We start from the raw sequence: 18,431 nt of genomic DNA on the forward strand, positions 1-18,431 counted from the left end.
CTATGGAATCCTGGGATTTGCAGTTTTACAAAGTGTTTATCTGACTTTGCCAAGGCATGCAGGTGCCTCACCAAACTGCAAATCCCAGCATTCAGCAGGATGGAACCAGGGTGGCTAAAGCGGTGTCAAACTGAATTTCTTTTGGAGGCGGCATCTAGTTTCACCACCTCGGCTTTGCGCTGCTTTTGAAGAACTGCCCTCACCCAGCGTGGCACTTCTGCGGGTGAATCGGCCCTGGAGGAATAAAGCCAGGGCTCCATGCTATGAAATCCTGGGGTCTGTAGTTTGCTGTGGTACAGAAGTCTCTGATTGAGAGAATGTCTGCCACCAGGCAGGAGACCCAGAGGACCTTCTCATCAGCTGCTCCCAGGCTCTGGAAAGACCTGCTGGACAAGATCCGCCATATTACCACCTTGGAAGCCTTTAAAAAGGCTATTAAGATGGATCTCTTCCAGCAGGCCTTCCCAGACTAGGTTAGATCCATCAGACTTGCCTCCCCCCTCTATTGATACCGACACCAAATTGATTGATACCATCATCCCTGTCACCCCCTCCTCTACAGGAAGATTCATTTCTTGAACTAATCTGCCTGTAATTTCAATGTATTCCTATTGGATAGTTTTAAATTTTTAAATCTCTTTTTATGGGTTGATCACTGTTTTTATGATTGGGGGGAGGGTTGGGGTTTTTAAATTGTAATTTTTAATTGTTTGATGTTTTATTTATATTTCTGGAATCCGTTTTGGTTCCTTTGTGAAAAACCAGAATGCAAATAAATATATTATTATTATTATTATTATTAGGCCTTGAGCTGCTGCCACACTACAGTTTGATACTGCTTTTGCTCTCATGGCCCCATCCTATGGAAATCCTGGGATTTATAGTTTGTGTGTGGCACCAGAGCTCTCTGAGAGGGAAGGCTAAATAGCTCGCAAAACAACAAACTCCAGAAATTCCATTGCATTGAGCCCTGGAAGTTAAGGTGGTGTCAAACTGGATTATTTCTGCAGTGCAGACGGGTCTCGCACACTCTCCCCATGATGCCCAGTGGATAGTGCATCTACGAGGTGGTTTCCTGTCAGGGCTCCCTTTTGTTTTGTGAGGAAGTGAGGAGCCGCCAAGTTTGTTTGTTAATGTGGCCTTTGCCCTTGAGTTGAGCCTGGAGGAACTTTCCTATTGTCTGAGTGAAAGGGGGAGGAAATAAATATGGTGGTTTGAAAGAGTTTTAAAAACAAAACCCATCTAATGTATCTCCTAGACACATTCGCATGAATTCCTTTGAAATGTTCAGGGCTACTTCTTGTTGGGATGTACTAAAACAAATGACAGTACTTGCCCATAGGGAAACCATACTTGCCCATAGAGAGTCATAGGGGAAGACTTACCCACAGGGAAACACTGGGCACGTATTCTGCAATGATTTCTATGGGCAAGTATTCTCCAATAACTCCCTATGGGCAAGTATTCAGCAATGTTTCCCTATGGACAAGTATTTTCTAATGATCCTCTCTATGGGCATGTTTTCTCCTATGATTCTCTGTGGGCAGGTATGGTTTTTCTATGGACAAGTAAGGTTTTCCCATGGTCAAGTACTGTCATTTGTTTTAGTACATCCTAATGTTGCTGTTGCTGTTGTTGTTGTTGTTGTTGTGTGCCTCCAAGTCATTTTTGACTGATGGCGAACTTATCACAGGGGATCTCTTGGCAAGTTTCTTTAGAGGGGGGTTTCCCTGGCCATCCTCTGAGGCTGAGACAGTGACTTGCTCATGGTCATCCAGTGGGTTTCCCTGCCTGAGCTGGAATTTGAGCTCTGGTATCTTATTATAGGCCCTTATCACACGTGAAACTGGAACACTAATCCAAAGCCCTTCCGTAGCCCTTCCGTAGCGAGGGTGAAGCAGAGTCACTTTGAATCCAAGGCAATTCACGTGATGAATTATCACACGTGAAGAACAAAATTGTGACCATTTCTGAGTCAAAGCGGAGTGAGGGCACATTGAATTACCACACCAGTACATACCATGCCGATTCACCGATTTGAATTGGGACCCTTGTGTATGCTCAGTGGGGGCCTGAACGCATCGTGAACCTTTGCACTTCCAGGGTGAAGAAGGGGGCCACTTCCTGATTCCAGTTTCACATGAATGACAGCTTCACATTTCTTCTTCCCTTCTATTTTATTCTATTTTTTACTCAATTTACTCTAGAATGTGTCCTGGGTCCTCTCTGTCAGATTTCCCTGCATCCCCCACCTGCTTCCTGCAAATGTATCCTGATTCTCCCTGTCAGATTTCCCTCCATGCCCCCTTGCTTCCTAAGAATGTGTCCTGGGTCCTCCGTGTCAGATTTCCCTGCATCCCCCAACTGCTTCCTTCAAATGTATCCAGTTTCCCTTATTCTCCATGCTCCCTAAAGTACCACCTCCCTGTATCCAATCCACTCTCCTTCCCTTTGTAACAGTTGCCTTCTCTTAGGTTGCATCTGCACTGGGGAAATAATCTGGTTTGACTCCACTTTAACTGTCCTGGCTCACTGCTATGGAATTCTGGGAGTTGGGGTGTGTTGATGGGTCCTTGATTCGAGGCTATGGAATTCTGGGAGTTGGAGTTTGTTGCTCCCCCTGCTTCCGATGGCCCCCTGCGTTGCTCCCATCTTGCCCCCCCAGCCTCCTGTTTCATTCCCTTCATCCCTGTCAGCTACATCCACCTCTGTTCTTGAAGGAGCACCAAAAGCAAATGGGGCAAAATTGCAGCACAGCATCATGGGAAATGTGGAGGTGGGGGGGTGTACCTGCATGGAAGCAAAGTTGCATTCCACACCAGACCAATTCGGAGTGAAATCGAAGTGAACTTAGAAGCAATTTTTGTGAATTCGCTTGTTACCGAATTCACCAAAATGAAGAGTCGCTTTGGATTGACTGCGGAAGCACCTCGGAACAACCCCCCATAGAAAGCAATCATGTGAGATAATACATCACATTTTAGCATGAATCTGCATGGTTGCACCTGCAGTCGCATCAGAACAGAGCTGCAAAACCCTCTGTTTGATGATAAGGCTCATAGTCCCAATGCTCAAACCACTGGAAAATGCCAGGAGATTATCTTCCATTTCTGTCCACTACTGCTGTTGTTTGTTTGTTTGTTTGCTTACTCGTTCCTTTGTTTCTTGACAAGCCTTGGTTTTGTTATTTGTTAGTCAGCGTTGAGTTATTGGAAATGAGAGATCTTCAAGACTCCCAGTGTTCAACTGATCTTGCAAATTCAGGACCATGGCTTCCTTGAATCATTCCTTTCATCGAATTGTGGCTTTCTTTTCCTTCTTATGGCCATTCTACCAAAAGTTATTGACCACGTATTGACTCATTTCGCCATACATCCAGAGTATGATAGCCTTGGCTTAGTTGTTTCAGCTTCTACTAAGAGTTCAGGCTTACTTGCTCTAGAACCCCTTTGTTTTTCCTTTTGGCTGCCCTTGGTGACCCTAGAACTTGCCTCTTGTTGTTCTTAACTGTCATTAAGATGACTCAGACCTCGAAGTCACTCTACCTCAACCTCCCTGCTCATGTCTTACAGACCCAGGGCCATGGCTTCCTTCATTGAGTCTATCTATTTGGAATGCAGTCTTCCTTTTTTCTTTTCTTGCTGCTTTCTACTTTACCAAGCATTATTACCTTTCCTAATTAGTCAGGTCTTTTCATGATATGTCCAAAGTATGACAGCCTCAATTTAGTCACCTAGGACATAGGCATCTAGGGAGGGCTTCAGATTGATTTGCTCTAGGACACATTTATTGGTCTTTTTAGCAGTCCATGGTATCCACAGAGCCTCTAGTACCACATTTCAAATGCATTGATTTTCTTCCTATCAGCTTTCTTCACTGTCCAGCTTTCACCACCATAATTAGAAATTGGAAATACAATGGGATGAACAATCCTAATGTTAGTATTCAGTGATAAATCTTTACACTTAGGGTCTTGTCTAGTTCCTTCATAGCTGCCCTTCCAAGCCCTAGTCTTCAGATTTCTTGACTGCAGTCTCCATTCTGATTAATAACTGAGCTGAGGTATGGAAAATCCAGAACTCTTTCAATGCTTCATCATCTACTTTAAAGTGATGCAAATCACTTGTGGTCATTATTTTTATTTTCTTAATGTTCAACTGTAAACCTGCGTTTGCACCTTTGTCCATGGTTCAAAACACACTGCAGAAATAATCCAGTTTGAAACCATTTTAACTGCCCTGGCTCAATACTAGGGAATTCTGGGAACTATAGTTTTGTGAGACATTTAGCTTTCTCTGTCAGAGAGCTCTGACACAACAATGAAGTACAATTCCCAGGATTCCCTAACAATGGGCCAGTGCAGTGAAAGTGGACTCAAACTGGATTATTTCTGCAGTGTGTTTTGGATCATTCTTAGGCCCCATTCCCACTGGCCCATTTAATGTGGGTGGAACTGGGTAAATCCGGATGCCCCTCCCCCAAATCTCTCCGTTAGCGAGTGCCCACTAGATTTGAGGGGCATTTTAACCCAAATGGCTTATCGGGTTTAACTTGAAGGCACCTGCTGTCAATCAAGCGATCATCATAGGTGACGTTTGCAGGGGCATCAGAAGTGTGCTTCCCCCCTCCTTTTTTTAAAGAGCCATGCACAAAATGCCCCAAAGTGCGCACATTTTGTCAAAATTTAAAATCGGTGTGTGGGGGGGGGGGCATTTGGGTGAGTGCAGGTTATGATCTGCCCTTGGCCCCATTTTCAACCCCAAAATGCAAGTTAATGCATCCTGTATCCCCCACTCCTTGCCACCCCAGAATGCCTCTTACACATGTAATAATAAATAATAATAATAATAATAATAATAATAATAATAATAATAATTTCCTCGTCTTGGAAATGCCAGAAAAGGATGCAAATGTCATGCATTATTTTTTGCTTTTAAAGCAATTCAGGGCTATCCCTGAAGAGACAGTAGCAAAAGCATGTATCATTTTGCCAATTGCCTAATTTACAAGAGCAACAAATGTAACATTCGAATTATAGCATTGATTCGCAAAGGAAAAAAAGTCTAGCCCTTTGCAACATTTCCCCTTTGCTGGAAGCCAGCAAGTAGAAGGGAAAGTGAACAAGCAGCTAGCCATGTTCTATGCATCTAAAGATCTGCCTCAAGAAACATGTGCATATTTTGTCAAAAATAATTTAAAAAAAAAAAGTGGGGGAAGGTGCCTGATGGGAGCTCCGTTGGTGCCCTGCCTTTGACCTGACCTGACCTGACCCTTTTCCTCCTACTAGAGGAGCTTTGCCATTGCCTTCCACTGAGGCTGAGAGAGAGTGACCTGTCAGTTCCAACTGACCCATGGAATCAATTGGGAATAAAAGGGAAATGCAGCGCAGGCATTCTGACTGTAGCATCCGCATATAACACAAATAATAATAATAATAATCCAGGAGCAAGAGGAAATGAAAGTAGAACAAGCAAGAACCCAAAAAATCATGCACATAAATCAGGGGTAGGCAACCTTTTTGAGCCGGGGGCCGGGTTGCTGTCCCTCAGACAACTGGGGGGCTGAAGCCGAAAAATAAATAATTAAAAAATTAAAAAAAATTTAAATATATAAATAAACCAGGACAAATGTAGGACAACATTTTCAAATGGAAGACACTTTCTTTTTAAAAAAAATGGAGGACACGCGAAAAAATTTGCTGATTTTTTAAAAATGTTAATATAAATGCATGTTTCTGAGGCTTCTATAGACAATTGCCCCCCAAAGGCCCTGGCGGCAACTAGCGGCAGAACCGGGCTGGGGCCAGTCCCAAGGCCTCACCGGGCCGCATCTGGCCCGCAGGTCGCAGGTTGTCTACCCCTGACATAAATTGTCAAAAGAGGCTGCTTCTCCTGCATCCATTTTCCTACATCCCCCAGCTTGGCCCCACAGCCCTATTTCCCTGAGCAATCCTCCTCCTTCCTTCCGACCCTCACCTCCCTTTGAGCTGCCCTGGCTCCTTCATCCTCCTCCTTCTGCTCCATTATAGGATGCCCTCCATGGCTCCCTTCTTCCCAGGGCTCCTTCCTCCTCCTCCTCCTCCTCCTCCTCCTCCATCACTTTCTCCACTCCCCCCCACCTCCCTCTGACAGCCCTTTGCAGCCCAAAGTCACTCTGATTTCCCTTTTATCCTCTTCACCCTTTGCATCCAGATTCCCCCTTTTCCTTCTGCTCTTTCCTCCTCCCCCTCCCCTCAGATGAGGGGAGGGAATGCTCTGACCTCTGCCCGCCCTCTGACCTTAATCCCTCCCTGAATTTGCCCCAATCATGATCGAGGGCAAGTTCATATTTCGCGGAACCCGGGTCTTTTCAGAAAAGACGAATTTTAGCCTGATTCCTGATAACCCGCAGTAAGGGGCATTTCCTTGTGCAAGCCTCGACATGGATTGTGACAGAATCAGGCCCAATATGAACTTCACATGGAAGAATCGGTTTCAAAACCGGTGTAAAAGGTAATGTGAATGGCCCCTTAGTCTGCTATTTTCTGCTAGTAGTATGGTGTCAACTGCATATCTTGAATTGTTGTATTTTTAAAAAATTGCTTTGTGTCCCAATTCTATAAATACAGTATAATGTTCAGCCCCCTTCCTCCAGATTTCCTCCAGCACCAGTTTTAAAGGAGTTGATTCTTTTCCTGATAACATTCTTCACTGTCTAGCTTCCACAATCATATACAGAAAACAAATCTTTCCCAGTATGGAGACAGAACAGATGGGAGGAAATCAATTTGCTACATTTTTGCCTGTCATGCAACCACTAAACCAGAACCCTGCTTTACAAAACAGACCAACCCTACTTGGCTGGCTTTTCTGCTCTCCTTGTTCCTTGCCAAGTTGCCAACATGTAGTGGACTTGCCTCTCTCCTACAAAGCAGCTCCTCCCATGCACACCCCTGATCTTCCAGTACTCAGTTGATAAGATGTTTTGGAGGGTTTGTTGATCTAGATTGAATTAGTTCCATTCAGCAGGAGTGTTCAGCATGACCATGCAGTCCTTTAACCCACTGCAGCAAATCAGTCTGATTAATGTGAAAAAGGGTAAATGCAATTATTTGTCCCCATGTGCCCCACATTTCTCCCAGTGAATTCAAGGCAGCACAGGCAGAGAAGTCCCAGCCTTCTTTCCAGATTATGACTAGAACTTTAAAAAATGAAAAAGCAGCTGGATGTTCCATATTAAAAACAAAAGAGGTCATGGTATGCATGAACAATGGGGTAGGGCTAGCCATCTCCCACATTTTTTCAGCCCATGAGAGGGAGATTAAAAAAGGAAGGGGGAAAAACCAAGCATGGAATACAGAGAGATGAAACAGAAATGTCCTACCAGGAAAGGATAACTGGTTGGAATACCCAAGAGGATTAGCATGTTTAGGAGGAAGGATACACCGTAGTGCTCTGTTGCAGATGCTTGTCCCTGTGTGCCTGCAAGTCATTTCAGACTTATGGCAATCCTAAAGTGAATCTATCATGAGGGTTTTCTTGGCAAGATTTCTTCAGAGGAGGTTTGCCATTGCCATCCCCTGAGGCTGAGAGAGACTGACTTGCCCAACATCACCCCAGTGGTTTTCCATGGCTGAGTATGGAGTCGAACCCTGATCTCCAGAGTCAAAGCCCAACACTCAAATCACTTTGCCATGCTGGTTCTCACTCTCTCTGTTGCAGATCCCCACATGTTTTACTAGTCGGAGAACACAGTTGGTCATTCCTCTTTTTGGCATAAGAATGGCCTGAGCATAAGATTTCAATAATTGTAGATAAGGCATACAAAGACCCTGAGCCATGAAACTGCTGCAATATACAGATTAACAGTATTTCCTATTTTTTAAATAGTCTTCATTCCAGCCTTGAAAAGTGGATTTTTCAAAGGACGCCATAATATAAGCCAGCCTATAAAGAGGTTGGAAAAGTTATTTGAGGACTCAATCAAGGAAGGCATGACTCTGAGTTGGCAAGACCTGAGCAGGGCTGTTGATGACAGGATGGCTTGGAGCTCTCTCATTCACAGGGTCACCATAAGTTGAAGTTAACCTGATAGTAGTTAACAGCAACAACAACTTCCAGAATCCCCCAGTCACCATCACGAATTGAAGGATTCTGGGAGTTAGTCTAAAAGAGTAAGTTTTCCAAGATACAGCAGTGCTCCAAAGGAGATGTCACTTGAGCTTCATCATCCTGACGGGGAAAGTCTGGTGGCAGCATCCACAGCAGGCACACACCTTACTTGCTCTATTTTCATATATTGTCTTTTAAATGTACCTATTGTTTCTGTTGTAATAACAAATATGTTTAGACATTTTTCCTTTCCTTTATTCTTTTGTGCAACACAAATTCTTTTTAGACTTCAAAGGGGTCTATGCTATTTCCTCCCTACATAAGGCAGACCAGCAAAACTATGAAAGGCTATTCCCGGAGGGGAACTGCAAAATCAGGTCTATCAGGAAATGTTGCATTTTTTAAAAAAAAAAAAGAACCAGGCAAATTTAGAATCTTTTATCCCACATGGAGTAAACCAGTCAGAAATATATTCACTGAGCTTTATCTGCACTGCTATTCCTTTAAATGGGTCTCAGGATTTTGGAACTGAACTGAACAGTTGTCTTCCCTGCCACCTATTCTGTATTTGTCACATTCATATCCTACCCTTCCTCTGAGGAATGCCAGAAGTATGCCTGTTTCTACAGTATATACACATAGAATGCCATTTCATGAGTTAGATTGAGAGAGAACTTGTTAAATTGAGAAATTGTTTTACAGCCAGCTGGGATATATGAACTTGACTTGCCCCAATCAAATTCTAGTAATCTATTTCCCCCCAGAGCTGTAAAAACATTTCTGCAGAATACAGAAGTGCCAAATGCCACTCACTTTTTGAAAATTCTGCTTCTCTGCTTAAATTCATTACTTGGGCTTGAGTTCCATCTCTCCAAAACTGGCACTTCAGTGTTCCATTAAAAGCACAGCTGTTTGTTCCCCATAGTGGAGCCACCTGCTGCACCTAACAGTATTCTTGACACAAATGTATTGTACTGCTGGTTTGGAGAAAAAGAAACCAGTGCTGCATTGTTGCTAACAGGGTATTGTTTTAGCCCCATCATCTGGAAAAGCTCTCCAACTCTGGTTATAGTTAACTGAAAATATTTCCAGGGGTAGCTGTGTTGGCCATATAGCAAACTACAGCATCATCCAAAATCCACAAGACAGTGAAATCTTTATTGGGCCTACCAAAATACACATTATACATGTTACAACCTTTCAAAGCTCCACTGGCTTCTTCATCAGGTAATTGTGTCCAAAGGCATTTTAATACTTTCGCCTGATGAAGCTAGTGAAGCTTCAAAAGCTTGCCACATGTATAGTGTGCATTTTGGTTAGCCCAATAGAGGTATCAATGTCTTGTGGTTTTTGGAAGATACTGTACTTAACTGAAAACAGTTGAAAGAAGACATATCTAGAAGAGAAAGAAGTCTCTGGATGTCTCTAGAGTGTCTAATTCTTTTTGTTTTGATTGTATTTGCTTATTCATAAGCTGCATTCAGCCTCTTTATTGTAATATGATAGGTTCCGCTCCCTCCCCATGTTTTTGTATCCTGCCCCTTCTCCCTCATTACATGTCACATCCAGTCTCATGAGAAATTGATTTCACTAATTTCCACTAATCCTTTTAAAATTCTTTAGTAATGCTGGGAGCTCTCAGGAAATACTTCAAGATGAAGAAAACACAGTGCAAATCTCCAAAATAATCTTCAGAGGAGGTTTGCCATTGCCTTCCACTGAGGCTGAGAGAGAGTGACCTGTCAGTTCCAACTAAAGTAGACCCATGGAATCAATTGGAAATAAAAGGGAAATATAGTGCAGGCATTCTGACTGTAGCATCCGCATATAACACTAATAATAATAATAATAATAATAATAATAATGGCTCTTAAGTTCCAGGAGCAAGAGGAAATGAAAGGGATATGTAATGCAGGCATTCTGGTTGTAGCATCCGCATATAACACAAATAATAATAATAATAATAATAATAATAATAATAATAATAATAAAGGCTCTTAAGTTCCAGGAGCAAGAGGAAATAAAAGTAGCACAAGCAAGCACACACACATTCTATGTCACCTAAAAAATCATGTGCATAGATTGTCAAAAATAAAAAGAGAGAGGTGCTTCTTCCTCAGCCTGATTTCCCTACATCCCTCCTCCGGCTTGGCCCCGCAGCCCAATTTCCCTTGGCAATCCTCCTCCTCCTCCTTTCTTCCGACCTTCCCCTCCCTCTGAGCTGCCCTGGCTCCTTCCTCCTCCTCCTCCGTCACTTTCTCCCGCCCCCCCCCGCCCTCCCTCTGACAGCCCTGCAGCCCCTGTCAGTCACCCGGATTCCCTTTAGCCTCCTGTCACCCTGCCTCTGTCAGATTCCCCTTTTTGCAGTCCAGCGCTCTTCCTCCTCCGCCTCCTCCTCCTCCTCCTCCTCCGATGAAGGGGTCTGCCCTCTGCCTGCCCTCTTACCTAAATCCCTCCCTGAACTTGCCCCAATCATGATCCGGGGCAAGTTCATATTCAGCAGAACCTGAGTTTTTTCAAAAGAAACGGCAAATGCCCCAATTGCAAATGTCCCGCGCTAAGGGGCATTTGACACGAAACGGGTGTGCAAGCCTCTGATTCGCTTGTGGGGGATTCGAGGTGAATATGAACTTCACATGCAAGGATCCAAACTGGAGGAATAACCCAGTGTGCCACCGCTTTAACTCTTTGTGGCTCAAGGCTAAGGAATTCTGGGAGTTGGAGTTGGTTGTGAGCCCAGAGCAATGCTCCTGAGGGGAGGAAAACAGACCCCTAGGCTGCCCCCTCCATCCTCCCCCAAAGGAGGAGGAATGGGGGAAGAAGAAGAACTCTTTGAGGCTAATAAAAAAGAGGGGGATTTTTCTCCCTGGAAGGAGGGAAGGAGGGAGGGAGGTCCCTGAGGGCACCTCATAGAGAGCCACTCTTTCCTGTCAAAAACAGCTGCTTTTCCTCCTGGCTGCTGGGGAAGACCTAGGAGCCCCGGAAGCCAAAACAAAACGGAAGATTATGGGAATTGATGCGGGGGGGGGGGAATACCAGGGCCACATGCATACCACACCAGATAACATCGCATTGAATGCGAAGTAGCCTGGGAATAGGATTTGTGAATTCCCTAGTTTACCTAATTTATTTAAGTGTGGATTGATGCGTGAGTGCGGAGTGCATTCGGAATGCCAGCAAATACATCTGATAACCTTTCACGCAATAACATGAATACTCATGATTGTGTTTGAGATGACACTGGATTATACTTCCAATTTCAGTCATGTGATAATGACCAATAAGGCACTTAAGCAAGAGGTACCAGAAGCCCTCCTGAAGTTGATGGTAGCTCACCACAAGCTGTTGGAAGAAGTCCTTTTCATGGGGGAACCCCTACTGATGAAGAGCTTCTTAACCCAACAAGGCATTACTCCTGAATTTGAGGGAACACTGGAAGTTGCTTTATACTGCCATTGGTCCATCTAGCTCCATCTTGTCTCTGACTGGCAGTGACACAGTGTGTGACACAGGATTCTTTCCTAGCCCTGTTTCCTTGTGGTCTCCCATCCAAGCAAAAACAGGGACTGTCCCTGTTAGCTTCAAAACTCAGAGATAAGATATGCTCAGAGAAATATGGGGAGTACTCTTCAAGAACCATTGCTCTGTGGGGCTGGTGGCTGTTTGATGCTGATTTCTTTTCTTCACAAGGAGGAGATGGATTCTCAGCCATATTTCCTGAAAAAGCAGCCTTGTCCTGGGTCTCATTTGCTGTACATTACTGGGAACTCCAGCTCTTTCTCTAACAAGGAATCCCCTAGTGGGGACAAAATAATGGGTCAATGTGCATATGTGTGCACAAATGCATCCAAATTGAGAAAAACATATCTGACAAAAGGATTGTGCCATGTTAAATCTGTAAAAACTAAGTATTGCACACTGTTGTTTCTGCTGCTGGCTGCAACAGACTGCCACAGCCATTCCACTGGAATGTGATACCTCAGCGTATTTCAGAGACTGTTGATTCAGGTTTATTATGCTGAATTAGCAACTCTTGTTTACATGGATAAGAAATGTGCACATATTTGAGCCACATCTCACTATCCTGTAGTCATTATTGTATGCTTTCAGTGAATTATGAAATCCACCCACTGCTGAATGCATAACATAATGATCATATCATGATTTATAAATGGTACGTGATGATGAAACCAGTAAGAATTGGTATAGGAAATGCTAATACTGAGAAGCTTCTATTTAACTGGGACCTCTTTCCTCCGCTTTAAAACCACAGCACCTTTGAATCTTGAATTGAAGTCCACTGAATCTTTAAACTAGATATTAGAATGAGTACTGTTTCAGGATGACTTAAACAAATACATTTGTCAATACATTTCAAGAAGTCTATTGTTTTGGCTTTGTAGGTAGGCTCTGCTTATGGGTCAAGAAGATAAAGGGGGAGTGAAATCTTTACAAAGGAAAATATGGGAATTGTTTTGGAAGGAGGGGTTGATGGCAGAGAAGTGGGAAACATAAACTCACAACTGGGGTTATTTCTTTTTCCCCTTTTCAAAGCAATATGAGCCAGCAGGGACGTAGCCAGGATTTTGGGAAGGGGGGGGGGGGCCAGACTAAGTGCCACCATTATAATGGGGCTTGAGTGCGGCGGCGCGGCAGCACACACCATTCATTTTATCTAATGGAAGGGGGGGTCCGGACCCCAAGAACCCCCCCCCTCTTGGCTACGTCCCTGGAGCCAGATTTACAGAAAGGACAAGTACTCAGATCTAGGTAGTCAGTGGGCATTGTCTGTATGGAGGGAAGAGGGTGGATGGGATATCTTCTAAGATGACAAATAATATCCATAATGGAAAAAAACAACTTTAGTAGGATCAAGCAAAATACCACCAAAGTAAACAAGATTTTAAGTTCTCTAGAACACCAGGCTGGATGACAGAAAACTTAAGAGAATCAGGAAAAATAGAAAAATCTGCAAATAACGCCAGATATTTTGACCATGAAGTCTCCAAGTACATTGTTTCCATTGTCCCAGTATACATTGCTAGGTATACAATCAGTCATTCATTCAGTCTCTCTTCTCCACTTTGAGACTAACTGCAGATCTCATTGCTGCAATATCTGGCCTTGCCTTTGGATTTTTCTGATTCTTCTCCAATCTCCTACTTTTGGATATGACCTTGAGTGAGGAAGAATTATGAAGAAATCAAAAGCTTGCCCATTTTTGTGGCATTTTTGTTTGTCCTAATAAAAGTATTATACAACTTTGGCAGCTACTCTTGCTGCTGGTGTTGTTTTCTCATGGACCAAAATTTCTTTGTTCCTAGGAGAGTGGAACATAAAAGCAGGGTAGGATGTGCCTGGAAGATGTTTCTGCAGCCTAGTCATACACTGTCTTTCTGTTTTCATCTACTGTATATACTCATGTATAAGTCTAGAAATTTTAGTCAAAAACACTGACCCAAAAAACCTAAGTCGACTTATCCACAGGTAAATGTAAGTAAAGTCCTCCCTCCATTCTTGTGGTCTTCAGACTCGCATTCCTTGCTTATGTGCAAGGGACGAACAGAGGGGGAAAGAATGGCACACACCCGCACCTATATTAAAGCCAATGGCCTATATCCATTTTCACGAGGGGGTCCGGAACAGATCCCCTACAAAAAAGGAAGGACGACTATACTGTACTATAACTCTTATAAAAGAAAGGAACCATCCACAGGTAAAAACCAAAAGTGCAATCTTTCTTGGAAGTGCTGATCCCTTCTCATCCATCAAGCCTTTAATGTGAGCACAAACAGTTTTGCCAACTGGAATTTTGTAAGTTATTTGGCATTGTTTTCCTTTGTTTCATTTAGATCCTTTGTTAAATGCTCCTATGTTTTACCCTCAACTTATCCATGGGTCATATCAAAATCCCTAATTTGGGCCCCAAAACCTGCCCTCAACTAATACATAAGATTGACTTATAGTCAAGTATATACGGTATGCATTCTGTCCATACAATGCGATATCTCTTGCTTTCAGTCCCATAGTGTTTTGGGGATGGGAGACACACTATGAATGTATTTCCTTCCTCACTGCCTCTGAACTAAAGGATACATTAAAACAGGAGCTTTTCTGCAAAGGAAGTGACTGCAGGAGGCATCTCAGTGTGACTCAGTGTGGTTGTGGCAGCGGAGTCCTCTGTCTCCATGGCACAGGCTCTCTTGTTAACTGGACTACATTCCTTTTCCATGTTGCAATCCCTCAATGGGAAGCTGTTCAAGCTGTGGATCCCCTGACACACTTGGAGTTTCCTCTGGCAGCAGATCCTCTCCACCCATTCCTTGTGCACACACCCTTCCTTGGATCAGTTTTGGCCTTGCCATGTTTTTCACATCATTTCATTTCAGAGGATGGTGTTTCTAAGCTCTATAGGGGCCTCCTGTAGGCTTAGGCAAAGAGAATCCTCCTCTCATGTGATAGTACCTACAAAGAATGGTGCCCAGCTTGGCTGCCATGCAAGACCACTTTAAACCAGAGTCCATTTAGGAACATGGAGAAGGTTCCAAATAACAATTAGTGTGGGACATGCTGAACCAGTATCAGGTAGTGCTTGACAAGAGAGTTTATCACACGGGAGGAATTTCTCTTAATTTTGAATGAAAAGAAAGTGGGACCAGAACGCATTCATGTGAATTGCGTTCGAACTGACTTCCCATTGCCTGAAAATAGCTTGCCATTGTCCGAAATTGCATGTGATCACCTCCCATGCAATAACGTGAAACCCCGTGGTTAAGTTCGGACTGACTTCCCATTGCCCGAAATTACGTGTGGTAGTCTATCACGCAATAACGTTAAACCCCATGATTGCATTCGGATTGCCATTGGATTATACTTCCAATTTCCCATGTCTGATAAACTCCACGGTTTGACACAGCTTTAACCATCATAACTCTAGCCTATGGAATCTTGGAAACCATAGTTGGGTGAGGTTCTCATAATTCTCTGATACCAGGGAACTCTAGCACACTCTCCTGGGAGTTTATCACATGTGAAATTGGGACTCCAATCCAAAGCCAATCCAAAGGGAAGGGGAAGCAGAGTCAATTCAAATCCAAGGCAATTCACGTGATTAATTATCTCAGGTCAAGAGCGAAATTGTGGTCATTCCTGAGGCAAAGCAGAGCAAGTGCAAAATAATTTATCACACCAGTACATACCATGCGGGTTCACCAATTTGAATTGGTACCCTTGACCATGCTCAGTGGGGCTTGGAATACATAGTGAACATTTGCACTTCTGGGGTGAAGAAGGGGGCCACTTCCTGGTTCCAGTTTCATGTGAATGCTAGCTTCACATGAATGATTGCTTCGTGTTCTATGGGCTTTATAGTCCGTTTTGGCACCCAAACAAGCACCCTTTCTATTGGCTTTATAGTCCATTTTGGCACCCAAACAAGCACCCATTCTATGGGCTTTATAGTCCATTTTTGCATCCAAACAAGCAGCCTGCCCCAGCGGCATCGGAAACAGCCACTTTCCCCCTCCTTGCCAGCATGTCTCCTTCCTATACACACATATGTAGCACAAGCATTCACACATATTCTATCAATCTAAAAGCACTAGCATTCGCACAATCTGCCACAAAAAAATATTGCTTGTGAAGTGAAGCAACTGGTGTGAGAGGGGAGTCCACTCACTGCCCACCCTCTGTTCTGTCCATGTTAAAACATGAATACATTCATTCCCCAGTAGCTTTCTGCCCTTTCCCCAGCGGCATCGGAAACAACCATATTTCCCCCTTTGCAGCAATGGAAGCAGAGGGAGAACCAGAAGCAAATGGAGCAAAATTGCAGCACGGCATCATGGGAAATGTGGCACCTTGGAGCTTGTGGTGGGGTGTACCAGGACCGAAGCAAAGTTCCATTCCACACCACAATTGGTGCGGAATTCCACAATTGGATTCGAATTGACCTTGGAAAAAGATTTGTGAATTCGCTAGTTCACCAAATTCACCTACATCAGGAGTGACCTTGGATTGATTTAGGATTGGCTTTGGAATGACCCCCCCCCCCAATAGAAAGCAATCACATGTGATAATCTATCATGTTATAACGTGAATTTGCATGGTTGGGCCTGGAATGGCTTCAGATTGGAGTTGCAAAAATCATCATGTGATATTGTCCCTGGACTATCAAGGAGTATCTCACCAAACTAAAAAATCCCAGAACTCAATAGGATTGACCCATGGCAGTTGAAGAGTTATCAGAATGCTGTAATTGTGTAATATGAAACTGACAGGTTAAATGGCCACAGTTGCAACTTTTTACATATAACTACAGTTTCCACTTAAAACCTAGTCCTAGTGCATCCTCAGTTACTTGGATTACCCTTCAAATATTCCACATTAAGGTGAACCATTCTACCTCATCCTAAATATTCATGCAAAACAACATTAAATCCTGGGATGAAATACATGGCCAGTAATATGTGTTTGCACTACAGTGTTATGTGGTCATCATGAAGCTAGTTAATGCCGAGCAATCATTTCAAGATGAAGTGGCTGGCAATGTGAAAGTGAAAATGACTCTTAACCGCCTTTGTATTAAAAGGAGCAGAAGGAACAGGGAGCTCTTTGTTTTCATAGCCAAGCCTGGGAGAAAAGGAATTCTCTAAGGAGAGAAAATTATAAAGGAAGAATTATTGGCCAGTGAGATAAATCTTCTCCCGCCCTGCTGGCCTTTGCTCTTACACAGAAGTACAATGCAGTCTAACAATGATGGTTTTTCAGTAGCATCTCATCCTTACCATGCCAGTCTCTCCTAGAAAGTATGCAAAGTGTTCATATACCTGCAGGAAAAGAGAGATTGGGGGGGGGCAACCAAGGGGAATTCTGATTCAAAGTTTATTTTGACTTCATTTGCATTCCCCAAATAAAATTTGAAATGACTGTATAAAGTATAAGGTCATCAAGGGAACCATAACTATAGGAGGATAGAAAGGAACAGATTGTTATTCAGGGTAAAGGTTACCAGTGTGAGGGAGAAGGAAAGCTGAAAAACAATGGGATCAGGACCATCAGCCTCATATATTTTTCCACCCAAAGCAACTCCACTGACCTGGTGCATTCATCACAGAATGCTCTGCAACATCAGGAGCACTTCAGAGGTCCAACTCTCCAACACATAGCATTGCATGAAATCCAGTAAGTATTTCAGGCTCCACTAAGGCATTGCAAGGGATCTTGGGGTGCCTATCTTGGGTCACATACTGATTCACTGACACTCCAAAATTGGGGGTAGGAATTGAGTGGCCCTCCAGAGGTTGTTGGGAGGGAGGGAAGGAAGGAAGCAAGGAAAGAAGGAAGGAAAGAAAGAAAGAAAGTTCAAGAAAGAAGGCAGGTTGTCAGACTACATTTCCTGGAAAATGTAGTATAAAAAATAAATAAAGAAAGAAAGAAAGAAAGAAAGATTGCCTATAGGCCAAAGGACTGTATGGTCAAAGGAGCCTAGTTTGTAAAGAAGATTCAGAGCATAACCCAAAACACAGATTTCTGATGAGATCACTCCAGTTAAAAATCATGAATAACCCCCACCCACAACTGTTGGACATAGCTTCTGCACAACAAAAGTTTAAACATTAGCTTTTGGACATGCCCCTCCCAATATCCCTTGGAAAAGTCAAACAAGTGTTACATGCAGAGGAGTCTGTGTGAGCAGTGCTCCGTGGGAGCAGAAAGTCTGAAAACTGCTGCCTTTTGATAGCCATCTCCAGGCACTCAGCTACATGTTCATCAACAGCTTATGGGCTGAGCTTACTTTGTACCTGTAGCAAAAGGCAAAAAGCAAGTGGTCTATACTAACAAAATCAGATGTAAGTAAACTAAGGCTACATCTGCACTGCAGAATTAATGCAGCTTGACACTGCTTTAATTGTCATGGCTCACTGCTATGGAATTCTGGAGTGTGTAGTTTTGTAAGATATCTAGCCTTCTCTGTCAGAGAGCTCTGGTGCCACTACAAATCCCAGAATTCCATAGTATGGAGCCATGGCAGTTAAAGCAGCAGCATCCTGCATAAATCCTGCTGTGTGACAGACACCCAAGACGATACAAGCAGTATGTCACAAAGCCCCATTATTCTTTAAACTGAAGTTCTTCTTTCTCAGCAAGGTCAGCCACAAACATTCCTGCAGCCACTTGCTAATCTTTAGGAAACAGGGCAGTTGCTAGGTTAAAGTGAAAGGATGTGATGCAGGAACCTTTCATTCCAAGGAGTTTTCCGGCCCCAGCCCTCCACTCTTGCTGGTCTGCATTTACATTTGTACTTATTCCTGCCCATTCTACAATGTTTTAACAATTCTT

The 18,431-nt window shown here is 43.4% G+C and overlaps 1 protein-coding gene across 1 annotated transcript in view; it reads right to left on the minus strand.

The window, feature by feature from the left end:
- The window catches only part of ITPR3 (inositol 1,4,5-trisphosphate receptor type 3), a 161,484-nt gene extending 143,932 nt beyond the window's left edge, over nt 1–17,552 (minus strand). The window contains exon 1 of the mRNA XM_042462366.1: nt 17,188–17,552. The gene's annotated coding sequence lies outside the window, so the exon portion shown is untranslated. The remainder of the gene's footprint in view (nt 1–17,187) is intronic.
- Nucleotides 17,553–18,431: the final 879 nt, after the last annotated feature.

The sequence above is a fragment of the Sceloporus undulatus genome, chromosome 4, assembly GCF_019175285.1.
Source record: "Sceloporus undulatus isolate JIND9_A2432 ecotype Alabama chromosome 4, SceUnd_v1.1, whole genome shotgun sequence".
NCBI classification, from domain to species: Eukaryota; Metazoa; Chordata; class Lepidosauria; order Squamata; family Phrynosomatidae; genus Sceloporus; species Sceloporus undulatus.